A 19251-nucleotide genomic window follows, 5' to 3' on the forward strand; every position below is an offset into this window, starting at 1 on the left:
GAATGGTATCATCTCATCCTGTGTCATGAAAGACTTCAAAGCAAAACTATGAGAAGCAAGAACACAGTGTGCATTTGTGGGTTTAGGAATTAAGTCAATACTGTATAGAGTGCTGAATACACCATAAAGTGCTGAATTTTATATCCTTGTTTCAATCGTATAAACCATTACATATTTCTTTGTTCATATCTGTTGCAAAGCAGAACTCACAGACTGCAGCCAAGAGATGGATACTCAGCAAATACAGTGAGAAACATCTTGACCAAACCAGATTTCAGCTTAAATACACAAAACACATGCTAAAAGTTTCTAACAGCAAGATCTTGAGATGGAAATTAAGTTTTTTTCCCACACTGAGAGTGAAAAACTCTCCCAAAACATACAATCTTTAGTACAACCTCTAAATTAACAAGATGTAGACAGATTTCACATTAGTTTCTCTGTTGGACATCAACAGCATCTTGAGGAGGTTTCTAGCCTTAGATTCATTCTGCCTGACTTCACACTGTAAATATCTACATCTGAGCATGTATTCTCAGCTACCCATTCTGACAATAAGGAAAAATAAGGTTTTTTAGAGCATGATTCATCTTATCTCTTGTAGACATCTGCCGTAGGCTAAACTGAATTGCCCTGGCAATGACTTAGTCGGTCTGGAATTGCAAAGGGCATCTGGGAAGATCCACTGAGGTGAAGGGATTTACACAGGAGACACGTAAATCTGAAGGAACAAACCTCTCTCCCTGTGTCAAAAGTGTGAATTGCCATCTCCCTCCATACACCCCCACTCCCTTGAAGCAAGAAGCAGAAACAAAGTGGGAAGTGGTAATTTGTTTCTACAGCTCTTCTTTGCACAGGTGTCAGTGCAATGTTAAAAATGTAAAACATAATTTAGAGCACGGGTTTGGCTGGGATGAACTTCCTCTCATTTCTTCTGCTAAGAAATACTAGCAGTTCATAACAGCACAAAAATGAGCTTTGGGGGATGAAATAAAGGCAATGTGCAGGCTGCCCTTTATTCCTACTCTGAAAAGAAACCACTTTTGCTGTTTACCAAAAGGACTGGCAGTAAATCTGATCCTCTTGCGTGAATTTGAAGAAGATTATTATTCTCAGAAGAGAGTCTGACTTTTTTTTCTTGCAGAGCAAATAATAAGTTGACTACTATAGACTATTAACTTGAGGCTAATTGTGTAGGTTAGATGCTTAGTGGATAAATCAGAGGAGGAAGTACCTTTGCAAAGAGAAAAAATAAAAGCAGCAGTGAAAACTATGTACAAGACCACTGATTTTTTCCTAGTTCATCTGGAGAATAAGGGCATGACTAAACAAATATATGAAATAGGAGGGAATCTGAAAATTAGGGTGAAGTTCTAAAACTTGTATAAAGTCAATAATGTTATAATGGAAGACATTAAAATATGGTGAAAATATTTGCAGTAAATCATACTTCTGTGCCAGTTGTCAGTGGGTGGTTCTTCAGTTATATACTTGGATTAGTCTTCTTATGATTCCTGTATATTTCTTTTTTTCTTCTCTGAGACTATTTTTGGGTGCACCAAGTAAGTTTTTCTGATGAAAAATAAAAGTTAGAATATAATTTGCATGGTAACAGGCTTCACAAATCTTTTTAAGAGCGCAGAAGTCATGATACCATTTAAAATGCATCATCCTGTGATTTTCCACATTAAACATTCACCTATGACCAAAGACAGTCTTCTTAACTACATTAGAGGTTAATTTTACACAGAATTCAACTAATCTTCATATTTCTAGCTTCACCACTACTCTAGTCATTGGCTACACCTACCAAAACAGGAAGGAAAAAGCTGTCCAAAAAAATGTGCTAAGCCAGATACAAGCCAGTTCAGATTTGAGGCCCTGTGCTTTCAGAGCTCTCACTGGGGCACACCACAGCCCTGCTCTTCCTATTGTGCTCATAGGGGAAAAAATGTTAATGCTAATAATGGAGAATGTTTTAAAAAGCAGATATATAAGACTCAGTATAAAACAAAACAAGAAAAATATTTTTAGTCACAAATGTAACAAAAATAGTTAATCACATTTATCAATAGGCATGCCAAGAAGTGATGAAGCACTGCATGTTGAAAATTGCAAGAAGTTGTGTAAAGCGACAGTTCTGTTCGTGAAGCAGAAAATAGCTGTGTCCAGCATCCTGAAGAATGCAGGACAGAAACTTGCTCATGATCTGACTGTGTCTAAGAAAGGATCTGTGAAAGGATCTCACAAAAAGATCTTGTAAGAGGCAAAATAACTATCAGGAGCCCTAAAGTGCCCTCAAATGCAGGAGTCTCTTCTTGACAGTACAGTGCCACCACTACCCCAGCTCTACCCATTGAACAGAACCATGTGGAGAAAATGTCAAAAAGTCTACTTGAGGTAAAAGGGGGTGTGAGGAGGGAAAAAAAAACCCCAAATGTATGAGAGTTATGACTTTGATCACCATTCTTACCCATTTCTAAAATTGTAACTAATTTCTTATAGATAAGAAAAATGTAATAAAGACTCATAATTTCCTCAGAAATATCTTTAACATAGTAGCCATTTTACACTGAGGATATTTTAAGCATCTATGTATTTGTTTCATCAAGTTGCTTAACATATTCCTGAAAAGTAGTCCATTGAGGACAAAATAGAAATCTGGATGGAGCAATACATGGATTGTTTCTCCATCTCTGGAGACTCTGATTCAGACTCTAATGGGATTTCTACAAAAGCATCAGGTACCATGTTTGACTAGAAAGATATTTCAGGTCATTATTATTTAGATCTTTTAGGACCTATTCAATATGCTCTGTTGAATATTTTCATATTGCCAAAATCTTTCTGTTAATGGATTTTATCAAACTAGTGCAATGTACAATGCCAGACTCCAGTAAAGTACAATGACTGTCAGATTTTCATCTCTAAAAGGGACACCCAAAGCAGTCTTTTTCTTCTTTTCTCTTGTGAGATTTGGAATGATTGAAATCCAAGTCATTAGCATTCAGGTTGTTTATGACACTACAAAATAATGAAAGTGGTTTGAAATGAATAGTATCTTAAAGTGTGAGACATTTTGTGAAATTATGCATCTGTTTCTTCCTTGGAAAATTTGTATGCCAGCCAAGGCATAGCAAGGCAGAGCAAATGCAATTAAATCAGATAAAATTTTATTATGCTGTCCAGTTCAGGGCCTCAGCAGTCCAGGTAAGGAATTTTTAGTATTCTCAGTATGCATAAAAACCACTTTGAAAATAAAAATAAAGTATAAAAAATATCTATTATAATCTTCCCATATTTTATTAAAATAACATGAATTTGTAAATTGACAGACATTTGAAGGTATTTAGAAAAGGCTCTAAATATCTAATCTTGTGATCAGGTAAGTAATCCAATTATAATAATACTCACAAGACAAATATTTACCTGAGAGCCCTTAACAGCTTAATTAAACACAAAACGCTACTGTGCAAAATAGAAGAAATACCTTGTAAAAGATCCTAGTCATATTTTTGCTTAATTAAATAAAGATGACAGTCAAAGAAATAATAATTTCGACCATCTGTAAAAAGATCTTAATTCAAACCCTGCCCCCCCCCCCCAAAAAAAAAAGCTTAATTGCTGGGCTGGGAGCAGTCATAGTAGCAGTTTGTCATCTTTTTTGGGTCTTGGTTGAGAAATTAGTTCCCAGTGAAGGAAAATATGCACATACTTACATTTAATTTCCGAGGCATGTTTGCATATACCTAAAATTAAACATGTACTCAGCTAATGAGATGAAATGCATCTTCAAGGGCTGGAGTCCAAAGTTCTGGTTTGCATATCATATTCAGAGTTGCCTAGACACACTAGCTTTATTAAATATTACCACTGTGTTTTGTTCCTCTTGCTTTCATTAGAATATTCACTTTTTTTCATGCATTCCTAGTAGCTTATTTTGGGTCAGGTACGCATCATGAAAATGCTGGTTTTGCTTCTAATTTTTGTGTGATATCTAGAAAGTTTTTAACTATCTGAACATTGGAAAATACAAAAAATTCATACATTGAAATACTTGAAAATAGAAGCAGGTTCATATGCTAAGTTGAGCCATATAGTAAATTTTACAAAGTGTCAGTAAAGTTTTTTATTTTTCCATCAAAAGTCAAAGAAATATAATTTACTGCTGGTAAAAAACATATGCTACAGCTGTTTTGAAGGGACTCTGGAAGGTTCATACAAATTTAGAGAGACATTGATCAAGGAAAAGTGAAAGATACAGCTGCAGTTTATGTGTTTTTTGTCCAAAGGGAAATTATTAGGCTGAATTCAGCCATGTTCCCAAAGGACAGGGGATAGCCAGGAAAAAAAGACCCCAAAACACATAATTCAGTAACATCCATGGAAAGATGTTAATGACAAATTAGGCTCATGTCCTCACAGCCTCATATAATGATTTGGGTTTGAAGGCACCTTAATATCATGTAGTTCCAATCCCTCTGTCATGAGGGACACCTTCCACTAAACCAGATTTCTCAAAGCCCTGTCTGACCTGGCTTTGAATATCTTAAGGGTTAGATAAGTGCTACATGTGTGAGGCAGATCCTACACATTGTGTTTCATGTGATATTCAACTCAGGAACGACCCACACTACAAAAATCCAGCTCTGGTGCAGACAGCTCACTTTGCTGAGTTGTTTATTTTGCAGGCATGAGGAGGGGAGGAACATCCAAGCCTGGGGTTCACAGAAATCATGATGAGTGTTGGGATACCTCTGAGAGACACCAAGCTGTGGCTGGAGAAGCATTCCCATATGTGGGATTCTGCACACCAAAGCCTTTTATTTTGTGACAGACCACAGGTGACACAATTCAGGAGATGGGTAGAATTGAGGTGACCTCCTCATTGGGTCATTGGCTCCTTGTGTAATTTCTAAGTTCTGGATGGTCTTTCTAAAGAAAAGTACATAAACACAACAAACTTCTCCCCTCTGCATAGCCAGCCATCAGGCTACAGCGTCCTCCCACCCTTGCTATGCACTCATTCAAGTTGTGCAGGCAGTGAGTTCTCTGTAACCTCCTGTCCTGGATACTTATGTGAGAAACTGGAGCTGTGGGCTCACCTTCTGTTAATCTGCAGTAGATGACTGCTCTAAGTACTGGAACAAAAGGTCTACCAGCACTATATTTACTGCATTAATTATTTTTGGAGTTACGATCTAAGAATTTAAGTGGTCTCTTCCTGAAACTCAGGCTCATGTATTGCAGTTTTCACACCTAGACTTAGGAAAATATTTGTTGATTATTAGTTCTATTTGCCCATAGGAAATCAAAGCCATAAACCTTTCCCTATACCAGTCTCAGAGAAATTTACACAATTTTCCTCTAATTGTGTAAAGTACTTCATGCTTCAGTGAAGCATGAGGCAATTCAGCCCCAAGGGAGACAGCAGCCCAAATCACCCAAAACAAAGCTTCAGAGATGTTTTGTAAAAGTAGAAGACATTTTTTTTTAATGGTATAGGCAGATGGATTATGTGCTTCAAACCTGGGGAAGAGATTGGTTTTCTGGGCTTGATGGGCAACATGTATCTGCCCTAAGTAGTATTTTGTAAATAAAAGGTAAGTAAGAAGTAGTCACTAGAAACAATAGGAGTCTCAATTCTGATGTTTCTGTGTCTATTTCATTAGAACCAATTTAAAAAAATAGGACAGAGTATCAGCATGTACCAGTATCTTCTATTGTACAATCATCCTGAAAAGATTAAATACAAGAAAAAAATAGAGCTCTGTATCTCTTTGTTTTTAGCAGAGGTAATTTATTTGGATCTTGGGTATTGCAGCATCCTCAAAAATGTCAGAACAGTTTTGTAAAATTTGGAAGAAAGTTGAAATTTTTTTGAAGGAAGCCAAGAATTTTTTTTCTATTTTCATTCTCTTTTATTCCTGGCTGAAGAAATGATTCATAGCAAATCACTTTCTGCATTTATTACAATGCTCAGCACAAGATAGATCAATTTAAAAGTGCATATTGGGTTGAGAGTGCAAAAATATAATAATGGATCAAAAATTTCCATTTTTTGTCAGTATTTATTCTTTTTAATTACTGGATGGTCCCATTTATAGCAACCAATCTGTAGGAAGGAATAACACCAACAGCCTTGATCAAAACAGCCTACAGAAAATCTGACACAGAACAACAGGAGAGTGCTTTTTGCAAGCTCAGGATTAACATCCTCTTTTTCCACAGTCATGACAAGGATGGCAACAGGAAGGTTCACAACACAGATGTGGCATGAGTGTAATAGGTATCAACTATTCCCATTACATCCTCTAAAGCATAATATCTGTCCTCTCCTTATGTACTTTCTACTTCCTGTGAAATATTCCCAGTTCTCCTTCCCTTCCCTTCCCTTCCCTTCCCTTCCCTTCCCTTCCCTTCCCTTCCCTTCCCTTCCCTTCCCTTCCCTTCCCTTCCCTTCCCTTCCCTTCCCTTCCCTTCCCTTCCCTTCCCTTCCCTTCCCTTCCCTTCCCTTCCCTTCCCTTCCCTTCCCTTCCTTTCCTTTCCCTTGGCACTTCTGTAATTCCTAGATTTTCTAAGCTATTCTGTTTCCACAGGAGCTGCATGAAAGTGTCTGACCCCATTTCACTGTGACACTGAAAAGCCTGGCGTCAAGGTTAGAAGAAATAAAAAAAAAAAAAGAAAAAAAAAGGAAAATAAAAAATACAAACATTATACAATAGAAACCTTAATCATGTAGTTATAAGTTTAAAAAAGTGTTTGAAAATCTGTTGCTTTGTCTTTCCCATTTATCATGGTCCTGCTGCTAAAAAAATTTCCCTGAGGTTCCTGCTGCATCTCTCCTATAAATGATTCTCTTTGATCAGAATCCAGTGCAAGCAGGGCTCTTTTTTTCAGTCTTACAGAGGCAATGATTCCATATCACAGCAGTGAAACCCTTGACAGCTCAGTGGGGGTGAGAAGAAGAAGCAGGATTATCTAAAAAAGAGAGAAAAAAGAGGAAGCAATTCAAAGTCAGGCCAAAGATGACAGGAGAATCAGGATAGCAGCTGTACAAAATCGTACTTGATCTCTGCCAGAGATGTGGTATGTAGGGGTGAATGACAACTTCTAATTAAAGTTGTGACTGATTACCATGTAAGAAATGGCACAATTTGTCGAAGACCTGGATCTGAAGATGAATCACTTTTATTTGTGGAAAATGCTAATTTAAAGTTATGAATTTTTAGAAGAACATCTGTGGCTTCTTTTTTTTTTTCTTTTATAAATTTACTCCATAATTTAATCTTTCTGTTTTTTTACTGAAACTCTTAAATTGTCTTTTATCCAAGCAGTGACTGTGCATTACAGTAAGTAAAGAGGAAGAAATACTGAAAACAAAATTTGGAAGAGACCTTGACAGTAATTCAGCAGCCCTCATTTGAAATTCCAGGAAAGATTCAGTTTTTACATACACTATCTATTGTTGTGCAATAAATTCACAGATCTCTATCAAGAAACTCAGGATATTATTTTTCAGACATTTTGAATTGTTTACTTGTCACATATGCATGTGAACAGAATTCAAACCCCTTTTCCAAGAGACAGAAGTATATGAGCATTATTCAAACACATGTGCTGACTCACTTGAAAGCACATTGAGAAACTGGATTCACACTGAGATTTGCCAGCTTCTGTGCAGTTTTCTCTCGAGAGCTGTTCCAATTGTTGTCCAAATTGATATTTTTGAATACAGAAGACTAAATTATTGTCACCTTCTACTGCTTGCTTCACATTGCTCAGGCAGGGCTAAGCCCCTGGGAATCCACCTGGTGCAGATTTTTCTTAGCATGAAGCCTTTGCATGGCCAGATACTGCTTTGCCACCTGTTCCGATTTGATCTCACATGGAATTTTTCTCCATGTCATTTTTTTTAATCTTTAAATACCTAAACATAGTGTTTAGCATTTTTAATAAGATCAGTATCTTAAAACACGGTCACATGGTTAAATATTTTCCAAACAGTTTTCTTTACTGCCTTGCTCCAGAATTCAAATTGCCTTTTACACTTAAAGGTAAATCTGAATTCTGAGGCATTAATTATCACATTTTTACGCTATTCAGGGTTATTATATACCTCTAGGCTGCTGTCAGATGATCTTAGCTTTAAAAATGTGGGAAAGGAGGGAAAAGATTTTGCATATTTGCTCGTGCCACTGTTTATGCTTACAGTTAGCTTTACAAAGTTGAAAGTTAAACTGTGCACGTATTTTGCAACTCTTTGTCTTTATGTAAATCACATTTGGAGAACAGGCAATAAAATGTGAAAGTCAAATTTTGTCTTTTTTTTTTCTGAAGTTGCACATTATTATGAGTTACCAATTAAGTTACATATGTAAGCACCATCTTTCCCTGTGAGACTAAGGAAACAGGTAATTGAGTTATTAATTAATTAACGGTAAAATTAACATGCAAATAGGGAGGTAATTCTGCCCAATTCTTTTCCTTTATTTTATCATAGGAAGCATGATCTTGCAGCAGTTATGGTTTTCTGTATCAGCATGGCTCAGAGCTATGGCAATAAGATGTGTTGAGCATCATTCTCTCTTCAGCAAGACCTGTACTGTGCTATATTATGATACTGAAGCAAATTACAGGGGAAAAAAAGCCTACAATACTTCCTCCCCCCAACCCAAAAAATCTGATCAGAAAAGCAATGTGCCTTTTCATATCACAGAATCACAGAATGGGTGAGATTGGAAGGGACCTCTGTGGGTTCACCTCGTCCAATTTCCCTGTTCAAGGGAACTTGTTTTTACTCAAACATTAAAAAGCCCAAGTGTTAGTGAAACCTAAAGGGGAGAGAGGACAAGAAATACTTTGTATTCTTAGCTGGCAGTTCTGCTAATTCAACCTGAATCCCAACTGCTAACTTGAGTTATGCTTTTTTTAAATCTCATCACTGATGTAGAAGTTTACTAGGTAAGTTATCAACCCTGCCTCACACATTCCCCACTTTTTGGTAAAGTTTTACAGGTGCTGTTGTTTTGTCCTGCACTTTAATTTTTGTCAGGCAGTTCTGGTATGGCAATGATGGTGCATAACAACCCAGAATTTTAATTAATGTATGGATTTTGTGCTCTCTGTATTAAAGACATCATTTCCCAGTAGTCTCAGCAAAGATTATTCTGGAAGCACATAGGGAAAACTTTGGTCAGTACATTGTTGTAAGTTTTAGAGATGGCCTGCCCTTTAAAGACAATATGTGCTTTTGCTTAATGTTTAGCGTGAGACTTGTTCCAATACTCTAAATCTTCATTTGTAGATAAAAAAGCATCTCTATGGAAAAATACAATATTTAAAATGTAATGAAAATATTTCTGGATAAATATTGAAAATATTATTTTTATAAGGAAAGTATTCTCTAAAAGTTGTAAAATATTCACTTTTTCAAGCATTAAATGCTTCTTTTAGGCTTTTCCTGTATCATAATTTAAATAAAATATGTAAAGCTGACATTTTATGTCATCTCTCTATAAAATAAGGCAAGCTCATAAGCCAGTCTGAATGCAGATGATAACAATATGCAACTTTAGTTCAGAGAGTACATACTCTTAAATCCAAAAGTGCCTTTTGAAGTTCAATCCCTTGTACTTTTCACAGCCTTCTTCTGCCCTTATGATAGAAGTCTCTCCTCAGTTCTACAAAAATAAGATGATGGGAAACACAATTTTGTAAGCTACCATTCTGTATTGCATCACAAGGAGCTGGACCTTGTGCAAAGGTAAGCTGAAGAGGACAGACAAACTCCCTTTAGTAGCACTGCATCAGGCTGTCTCCAAATCTGAGACAGGAAAAAACTCATCATCTTCACTTGCTAATCACTTGCTTCTCGGGTTTTATTATCCAGGGATATTTAACTTTCATACAACAGCACCAGAGCACTTCAAATTTTTCAAACATGATTTTCTGACTGGTCTCACAGTTTTTGCTCCCTCATTCTCCACTGATGGAGGAGGTTCCTTATGAGAGGAAAGATACAGTCAACCCCACAGCAAGACTTAAACACCAGGAATGTGAGATGGTGGAGGCTGATGGCACAGATGAATTCACTACAAATATCCTTGGGGAAAACCACATGAGTCCATTGCACTGACAAGATTCCCACCTGGACCCTCTGATCACAAGCTGATCAAATACTCATTGGCTGATTCAAATACTACTGCAGCAGAAAGCTTAACCTCCAGAGCAGGGGAGCAATGGTTGGCCATTGTCACCCATGAGAAGTGTCAGTGTCTTCTGTGACTCATTTTGTTCACTAACATCTTGAAAGCATGTTAGAGGTGATCAAGGAATAGTTTGATATCTTTCCTGGACAAGATAATCCTTTGCTGATGAAGCAGTACTTAAGAGGCCCACCTAGAAATGAGGATAAGTTCATACCCCAGATAGGGATGGGAAAATATCCAGATTGTCATGAAGAAATTTGATGTTTCTAAATGACCTTGAAAAAAGTTCTTGAATCCCTTGATTCAGAGCTATTCTACAGTTTGTGCCCCCTGTAACAGCAGAGGTAAGGGAGAATAACCTCCTTTAGTTCAAGAGCTCAGGATACTAGCAAAGAACTTTAGTTGTTACAAATCAAAGTGAAAAATAGCAATTTGCAGCATATGATCAGTATGTGCAAGGCAAGAATAAAGGTTTTAAGTGAAATATCCATTGGCCTTCTGTGACTCACATTTCCAGCTGGTCTTAAGCAAGCACTCCTGTCAACAGAGGTGCATCACTTTCTGGTAGCTGACAGTCTCATACAATAGCTCCAGTAATGTAGTATTGATTTTCACCAGGTGATGACTTCAACTACATATTTTTAGTTCATAAGAAGTTAAAGTCTTTGTTATCATTATCATTATCATTATCATTATCATTATCATTATCATTATCATTATTATCATTATCATTATTACCAGACTGGACATGACATTGATAACCTGGGAACTTCACCACAATCTCCATTGCTGTTGTTCTTAGAAGTGGGTTACAATTGTTTGTGAAGTCTGTTTTCACACAGGCCTTCAGGTTTAAAAAGGGTCTCATGTAAATACAAAGCTTAGATACTATAAGATGTTATTTTCCTGAAATCGGAAAATCAAGATAATGAACAGTTAAAAAATTTTGGTATGTCCAAACAGAAGGCAGGTACAACCAGAAAGTATCTTTTTTTTCCCTAGCCTGGTCTCACCCCATAACTTGCAATTATTCCACCATGTACGCTATTAAAACCACATGTTTTATTATTGTTCATTTTTATGGTTTTGGTTTAAGTTTTTTTTAAATTTTATAACAGGCAATCCTTACTTTAATGATCTAACAGGGGTGGCAAATGTTTAGGTCAAATTGACTGTATCAGGGAACTATAACCAGGCGAGAAAATATCAGTTACAGCAAATATCTGAAATAGATGTTTATAGACAAAAAGGAGAAAGAGACAGATCTTTAAAGAGGTTTAAGTTCATACTATATTTTATGATTCTTTTACAAAAGTTCAAAACACTTCAGTGTCCTGGGTTGACTATATGATGCTTTTATCCCCAATCGTCTCATTCTGTTCAGGTTGAATAATAATAAGTTTTGTACCTTTAAGAGTGTTACAGAGAGTGAAGGGGGAGAGAGAAGAAGCGCGCAGTTTGTTTTCAGACACTGCACTCACTCCTCCACATTCCTGCTCCTGACTGTGTTGTCTGCGGACAGACAGCGGGACAGAGAGCTCTTCTTTTGCTTTTTAGTTAGTGTTAGCTAGCTGAGGCAAAGAAGTTCCCTGGACTGTTTTTTTTCCCTTTTTCTTTGGACCTCTTGGAACTGCTCTGGACTGAACACCCAGGAGAGCACCGGCAGCTGCAGCTGTGGCCCACCGGGCCAACCCTGGCCTGCGACAATTCCAGCACTGAGAGAATGATCAGAGACTGAGTGAGCTGCTGCTTGAACCCGGGGTTTTCTCAGTTTGTCATCTCTTTTAGAGTGGCAAGGGGTCTCATTGTTTTGATACTGTTTTGGTCTTATTGTTTAATAAACAGGGTTTTTTTTTTCCCACCTTTCTCCAAGGAGGTATTTTTCTTTCCTCCCGGACCAGTTGGGGGGGGAGGGGCCGATTGGATCTGCTTTTCCCACCGGAGCTCCTTTGGGGGGATTCTTCCCCAAATTTGCTCTAAACCTGGACAAATACATGAATTGGCGCCCAACGCGCGGCTGGAAAATGTGGAAAAAAGCCCTATTAATGTTGTTAAAGCAGTTAGTAGCCATGATGCTTGGACCCCTGATGTCTCTGGTTGTGAAAGCCTCTGTATGGCTCTGGGCTCTAGACCTTTTTGAGGTTTCAATACCTTTCTGGTCATTAGGATTATTGTTCTTAACAAGTAATTTTTACGGTAGAGGGGTACGGATTGGAATAGCTGTTGTGCTGGCCTTGGTGATAATGATTTATAAAGCGTTCAAAAAGATACTGACCTCTGTTTACAGCATGTATGGTTTATGGTTTCTTCATCCTACCCTGCATCCCAATTCCAGTGGTATGTTTTGGGAATTTATTAGTAACTACACTCAGTCTGTTAGAGGAGGAGCTAAGAATGAGACTTTCCAGCCTTCCCTTTCCCTCTTCTCCTTTGGATCGGTTATGTCACTTTTTGAGAATGTTCAGTTTCCCCTGAATGTTAAAGAGACCATCTTTCTGGTATTTAATTTGGTAAGTTTCCTCTATATGGTCTGCAGCTTCTCTAGAATGAGGGCTGAGATATCCAGAGGAGCTGGTGAGATCCCTGATCCAGAAGCAGATGCAGGCGTGAAAAATTCTGAGTGGGGTGGAGAATGGGAAAATATAGGCCAAACCCTGAAGGAATTTTCTGATCCTGTAGACTGGGATTTCCCACAGGAACAAATTCAGAACGCAGCAGAGGTGGGGAAATACCTAAAGGAGAAGTGCCATGACGATTCTAAGGAGAAAAGGCTAATTGCAATAAGCTGGGCCCTGGCCTATGCTTATCGCACTTTGTTAGATACTGTCGGGCAGCAGACAGAAGCAGGGGGGCAGGGAGATAAATCAGCTATCCCAGTCACTCAAGCTGTAGCCAACAGCCCAGGCTCGAAGCCAGCAGCCAGACCAGACAGTGAGCCTAAACCAGCATCTAAACCGATGGCTGTTGCTACCAGTACTAGAAGTGGGAAACGCACGGAAAAAACTGATTGACCAGTGGATGATGATGATGATGGTGATACAGGAGAAGGAACCTCAATGCCTCCTGACGTAAAATCAGGAGTCAAAGCAGCAGGTGCAAGATCAGACGCAAATATTGAGTCTTATTCCCTGAAGGACCTTCGTGGCCTAAGGAAGGACTACACTCGAAGGTCTGATGAATCCATAATTAGTTGGCTGGTCCGCCTCTGGGATGCTGCAGGCGAGGCTACAATTTTGGATGGCACTGAAGCCAGGCATTTGGGATCCCTGTCACAGGATCCTGCCATAGATCAAGGAATGATGAGCGGGGCTAATCCACACAGCCTCTGGGAACGGGTCCTAAGAAGTGTAGCACAAAGATACCTGTGCTCAGACGATCTCTATATGCAGCAAACCCAGTGGAAAACCATAGAACAAGGGATTCAACGCCTGAGGGAAATGGCAGTAGCTGAGATTGTCTTCTCAGATGATGGAAACATTGTAAATCCAGACTTGGTACCATGCACATCTGTGATGTGGAGAAAACTTGTACGACTTGGGCCATGAGAATATGCTTCTGCTTTAGCAATGATGAAGCAGGATGATGGTGAGGAGACTGTGCTGGATATGGCAAAGAAGCTCCGAGCGTATGCAGACACTGTGAATGGCCCAACACATGCCAGAATTGCAGCGGTGGAAACATGTCTTCAAAAATTAGAGGACAAGATAGAGGAGGGTCACAAGAATTAAAGAGAGCTTTCTCCAAATCTCGGCGGTACAGATCAGAGGTTCTGGTACCCAACGCAGACGTTCCCCAGACGGCGAGAGAAGGTACATCCCACGAGCTGAGCTGTGGTTCTATTTGCGTGATTGTGGAGAAGACATGAGGAGATGGCATAGACAACCTACCTCTGCTCTGGCACAACGGGTGAGACAACTGAAGATTCAGAGAGGAAGTTCCAAAAGGGAAGCAGCTCCAGTGGCCAGTAACCGAACTGTCACATATGATGATAATGACAATATTTTTGATCCCCTTGAAGGAACCTCCAAGACATATGCCCAGGGAAAGAAGGATAACCAGGCTTAGAGGGGCCCTGCCTCTAGCCAGGTAGAGGCTGGGGAAAACCGTGTTTTTTGGACTGTGTGGATTCGTTGGCCTGGCACATATGAACCACAAGAATACAAAGCTTTGGTTGACACTGGTGCACAATGCACATTAATCCCATCAAGACATGTGGGGACAGAGTCTGTTTCTATTGCTGGTGTGACAGGGGGATCACAGGATTTTACTTTGGTAGAAGCTGAGGTGAGCCTGACTGGAAATGAGTGGAAGAAACACTCTATTGTGACTGGCCCAGAGGCCCCATGTATTTTGGGCATAGACTACCTTCGAAGTGGGTATTTCAAAGACCCAAAGGGACTCAGATGGGCATTTCGAATAGCTGCTGTAGAGACAGAGGGTGTCAAGCAGTTGAAGATCTTGCCTGGACTGTCAGACAGCCCATCTGCAGTAGGTCTCCTGAAGGTGGAAGAGCAACGAGTGCCAATAGCCACCTCAACAGTGCACCGCCGACAGTACCGAACGAATCGAGATGCTGTGATCCCCATCCATAAGATGATCCGAGAGCTGGAGAGCCAAGGGGTGGTCAGCAAGACAAAACACTTCAGGTAATGATTTAGTCTGTAAGGCTTTTGATCTTAACAAAAATGCTTAACAACTGAATGACAAGTAAACAGTTGTTCCAAAGCCACAAAACATTATTCCCAGATTACTATTCTGTTAATAACACTGGCATAAGGAAGAGGACAAGAAAAAAAGACATGACTGCATGCCTTAAGGGAATATGAAATTATATTAATTTTGGTAGAAAGCAAAGCTAGAATTTGTTATAACAATGAAGAAATCCATAGATTTGAAAAATTGTCTAAATATTCTAGCATAATAAAAAATGGGCTGTGATTATAAAAATCTGAAGAGGTTTGTGGGAAAAAAATATTCCCCTTTAACACTGTTGCCAAGTATAAGAAAACTTACCCTGATTAAGCTGATTATAGCTGTTCTGAAGTCATTATCTGCAGTTATATTGCTGAGCAAAATAATATGGAGTTACTCAAAGATCAGCTAGTAGTAAATATGAGCCAAATAATATCCTTGATATAACCAGTAGTTTAAAAGAAATCCCAGAAACTGCAATGTCATGTGGGACTCATTTGTATATGAATAAAACAGATTGCCCATAGAGGTGGGAGATGCCCCATTCCTGGAAACATTCAAGGTCAGGTTGGTTGGGGCTATGAGCAGCCTGATCTAATTGAAGAAATCCGTGGTCACTGCAGGGGGCTGGACTTGATAGGGTATGAGGATCCCTTCCAACCGGAACTATTTTATGTCCTTCTGTGAAGGACAGACACATGTTCTAAGTTTTCTGCATTTCTCTTTCATTTCAATTCATAAGAGCCACAGCATACTAGAGTCTCACCTTAAGTGGTGTCACAAAGCAATGTGCACATGTTGTAAAGGAACGTGCCAAAGTAGCCTTTCCTAAAATACACAGATTTAATGGCAGCAATAAGAAACCTCAGTTCTGTGACTGTCTGCCTGTAATCATGCAACAACTTTCTATCTTTTCATCCTTAGTCAGAATCCATAAGGAACTACAAGGGGAAAAGTCTCTTACTTAAGTGTTAACTATAAATTGCTACTGTCCCTCACTATACCTGACCACATCATCAACACCTCTGCAGCTCAAAGCTTGATCCTATTCAACTCATGAGAAGAGCTGAAGCAGATACAGAGAAAAATATTATTTGCTCTCTGGCAAGAAAATACTGTGAAACAATCTCAACAATTTCTAATATCAGCTGGTTAGAAGAAACTGGTTTATCTTGACAAGGAATCCCTTAGTATTTAATACATTTATGCCATCTACTTTGGAATATAGAAGAATAAACAGGAAGGAAATCTTCCAGACTCTGCAAATGCCATCTAGCCCAGAGACTGAAGCATGACTCCATGTTCTTGAAACAGTATTTTGCTTGCCTAAAGCTGTCAGTTTAGATTCATGTCCTCTATCCTTATCTTCAAAGCCCACAGTATCTCAGAAGTACCATCTGAACACCAGGTATACAGTGTTCTTAACATAATGCTGATATAAACTCATGCATGCTTATAAACAGGATTCAAAACAAACCTCTGTTCGCAGAGTGATTAGGAGAGAAAGGTGGTGAATTTAGACAATGTATTTAATGCTGTCTTTTTAGGCAGCCAGGTAGTCTGCTGAACACCATAAAGCTCATGTGAAACAATTGACACCTACTATCGGACTGCCTTCACAAGGGCTTGAAATTATATGGTCCTTTAAGATTTCCTTACAAATATAATAGCAGAGCATCCTGTCATATTCCCAAACCCTCCTCTTGCAAACATTCTGTAATTCTTGAAATAAATAGAGAAAATAAACCCAAGATGAGTATTTGACTACTGTTAATCGTAGAATACATTTAGAAACATTTTAAAAAAATCTGCAGTACGATAATTAATATACGAACCATTAAAGGAAGTATGGAGTAATTAATGGGACAGCAAAGAGTTTCCATTATGGAAAAAACAATAATGACTACATATGTTTTACAGAAAGGATATTGTAAACTATGCCTCTAAAGATTAAAGTTCTTGAATTTGTTTTGTTTGCTGATTGTTTTCCTATGAAAGGTCATTTACAGGAAACCAGACGAGCCACACATTCTGTACTGCATCATAAAAATTTATGCAACGCTTTCCTTTTCAAGCATGGCTTGCACTAGGGTAAACAGGGTGCCAGTAAAGAAGACTCTACATTATTTCTTAATCAAAACCTTAATAGGTCTAATATTGATATCTTTTCTTAGGAAAGGAGTGTCTACAACTCAGCACCTAGGGTATTCTGTTGTAAAACAGATTAGAAATGGAGGTACAAATCCGAGTCTCTGAAAATTAAAGCATTCATTAATAGTAATAATAAAATGTATATGACACCTGGGCATCTAGAATCACCTCTCACAGGTTAAAGACTGACTAATAGGCTGGAACCATTCTACGGTTTCCAGAGGGAAGTACTGGTCTTGCAGATTAGGAAAATTTGTCATCTCTAGAGCTCATCAGAGTCTCCTATTCTGTAGGCCCATAGAGTGTAAATACCCAATGGGCAGCATCTTTATCGCTAAGGTTCAAGTACTTACATTTCAGTGAGGTATAAAAAAGTTAGGTAGTTGCTGTAGGAATAATTTGAATTTTCTGTCAGATGGTAGAGAAAGAGTAGTTTGAACTGACAGCAGCTCATTGACTACAATATTAGATAAACTGTATGACTCCCTGCTATGATTTACATAAGTTTTTATGCCTTAAGTGCATGCATGTACCTGAACTAAAATCTAATGGTAGTTATGGTTATGAAAATAACAGCAGCAGCTCCAATTTATTATGGTAGCATCATAATTCAGGATGTATGTCTAAATCTATCCTTCACTGATAAACTCTTTTCATCCTGTCATTGTTGAAGCAGTAACTCAATCCAAGAGAAGATCAGACTATCCATAGCACAATCTCATGTTTTAGGTTAAAAGATACACAAAAACACAGAGGAAGGACTTAAGCCACAAGTTATCAGACTCTTTATATCAGTGGTGGAATGCATTTTTCACAGTTGGCTGTGCAACTTTAGCATCAAACTTCTGACTGAAAACACTTTAAATGATATTCACATTCAACTAGTGTGCTTAAAGTGATTTTTCACAAACCTCAATTGGAGAACTATGTTCTAAACTACTGTGTTCTCTCTAATGAGTGACAGCAAATTCATGCATACATCTAGACGGTTATATATAAAACATGAATTAGTGTCACATTAATTGACAACCTTCTCTAAAATTAAACCAGCAACAGTTCATCTCCACCTGTAGTTCTGCTATCCTGAACAGATTTGTGTTTCAGAGATGGACAGCTCTGCTGGCTCCAGGACCTGTATGTTGAACATCTCACCTCAAGGGCCGCAAAGACATAAATGCCACATAACCACAGAGGTGAAATATGGTGTGGTCTGGGAGTACTTCACAAACTGGAAATGACTGCCCATCTGCAGGGATCCTGACATTCAAATTATAGGACAAGGACAGTGTAGGCAAGCCTGATGGAGCCAGCCAGTTGTGCCAACCCAAACAATCTCAGCTTGCTCCCTTCTCACAGTCAGGCAGTCCCTGCACCTGCTGCCTTGCCAGCATAGGTTGCACAGTGTAAGATGCCTGATCAAGGGTTTCTGTGTTGCTTAAAACCCTCAACTTCATCACTGTTTTAATTTCTTTTCCCCCCCCTATCTTTCCTTTATGCCTGAAGATCAATAGAGCATTCAGACATACTGCCTTGCAACTTGATAGTGATCTGCCCCAAGGTGTGATGGTTCAACAATTTTTTCAGTCTGAGAGTCTCTATTAGCACCAGGATGTGACAATGATTAGGAGATCAAAGCCCAATATGGTAGAAGAGAATCTCTCTTTTACTGTCAGAGGTAAAAAGTATGGAATTATAATGCATATTTCTTGTCATCTTCATGCTTTCCCCCGTAAATAATTATAGCACCTGTTCACTTATTCATATATTTAAAAAAATTCACTGGTTTATTTATTGTCTTTGAATTTATTTGCATGTACTGTGCCCTCTCATCAACTCGAATGCTAATAGAGATTCTTTGAATCATTTGCAATAATAATCATATTTTCATTCTTTTATATTTATTGGTGAGCCTGCTTTGTCTACTAGATTATACATATAATTCTCCTCTATATTTACTAGTAAGAAACTATGGTATGATGAACATAATGTTTATGAAAATGTAATTTACAGTCTTTGTGATAGGGAAAGTCAGTCATACTAAGTAATATGCATTTTAGGGAACTTATCAGATACCCAGAATATTATTCATGACTGAGAACTCCCAATTGATGTGCTGTGAAATATTGTTTTGTATCATTTGCAAAATGTTGATGCTTAGGACTGGGATCTCATTTCTGCTATATCTGACATCATTTAA

This window comes from Zonotrichia albicollis, chromosome 2 (genome assembly GCF_047830755.1).
Source record: "Zonotrichia albicollis isolate bZonAlb1 chromosome 2, bZonAlb1.hap1, whole genome shotgun sequence".
Classification (NCBI taxonomy): Eukaryota; Metazoa; Chordata; class Aves; order Passeriformes; family Passerellidae; genus Zonotrichia; species Zonotrichia albicollis.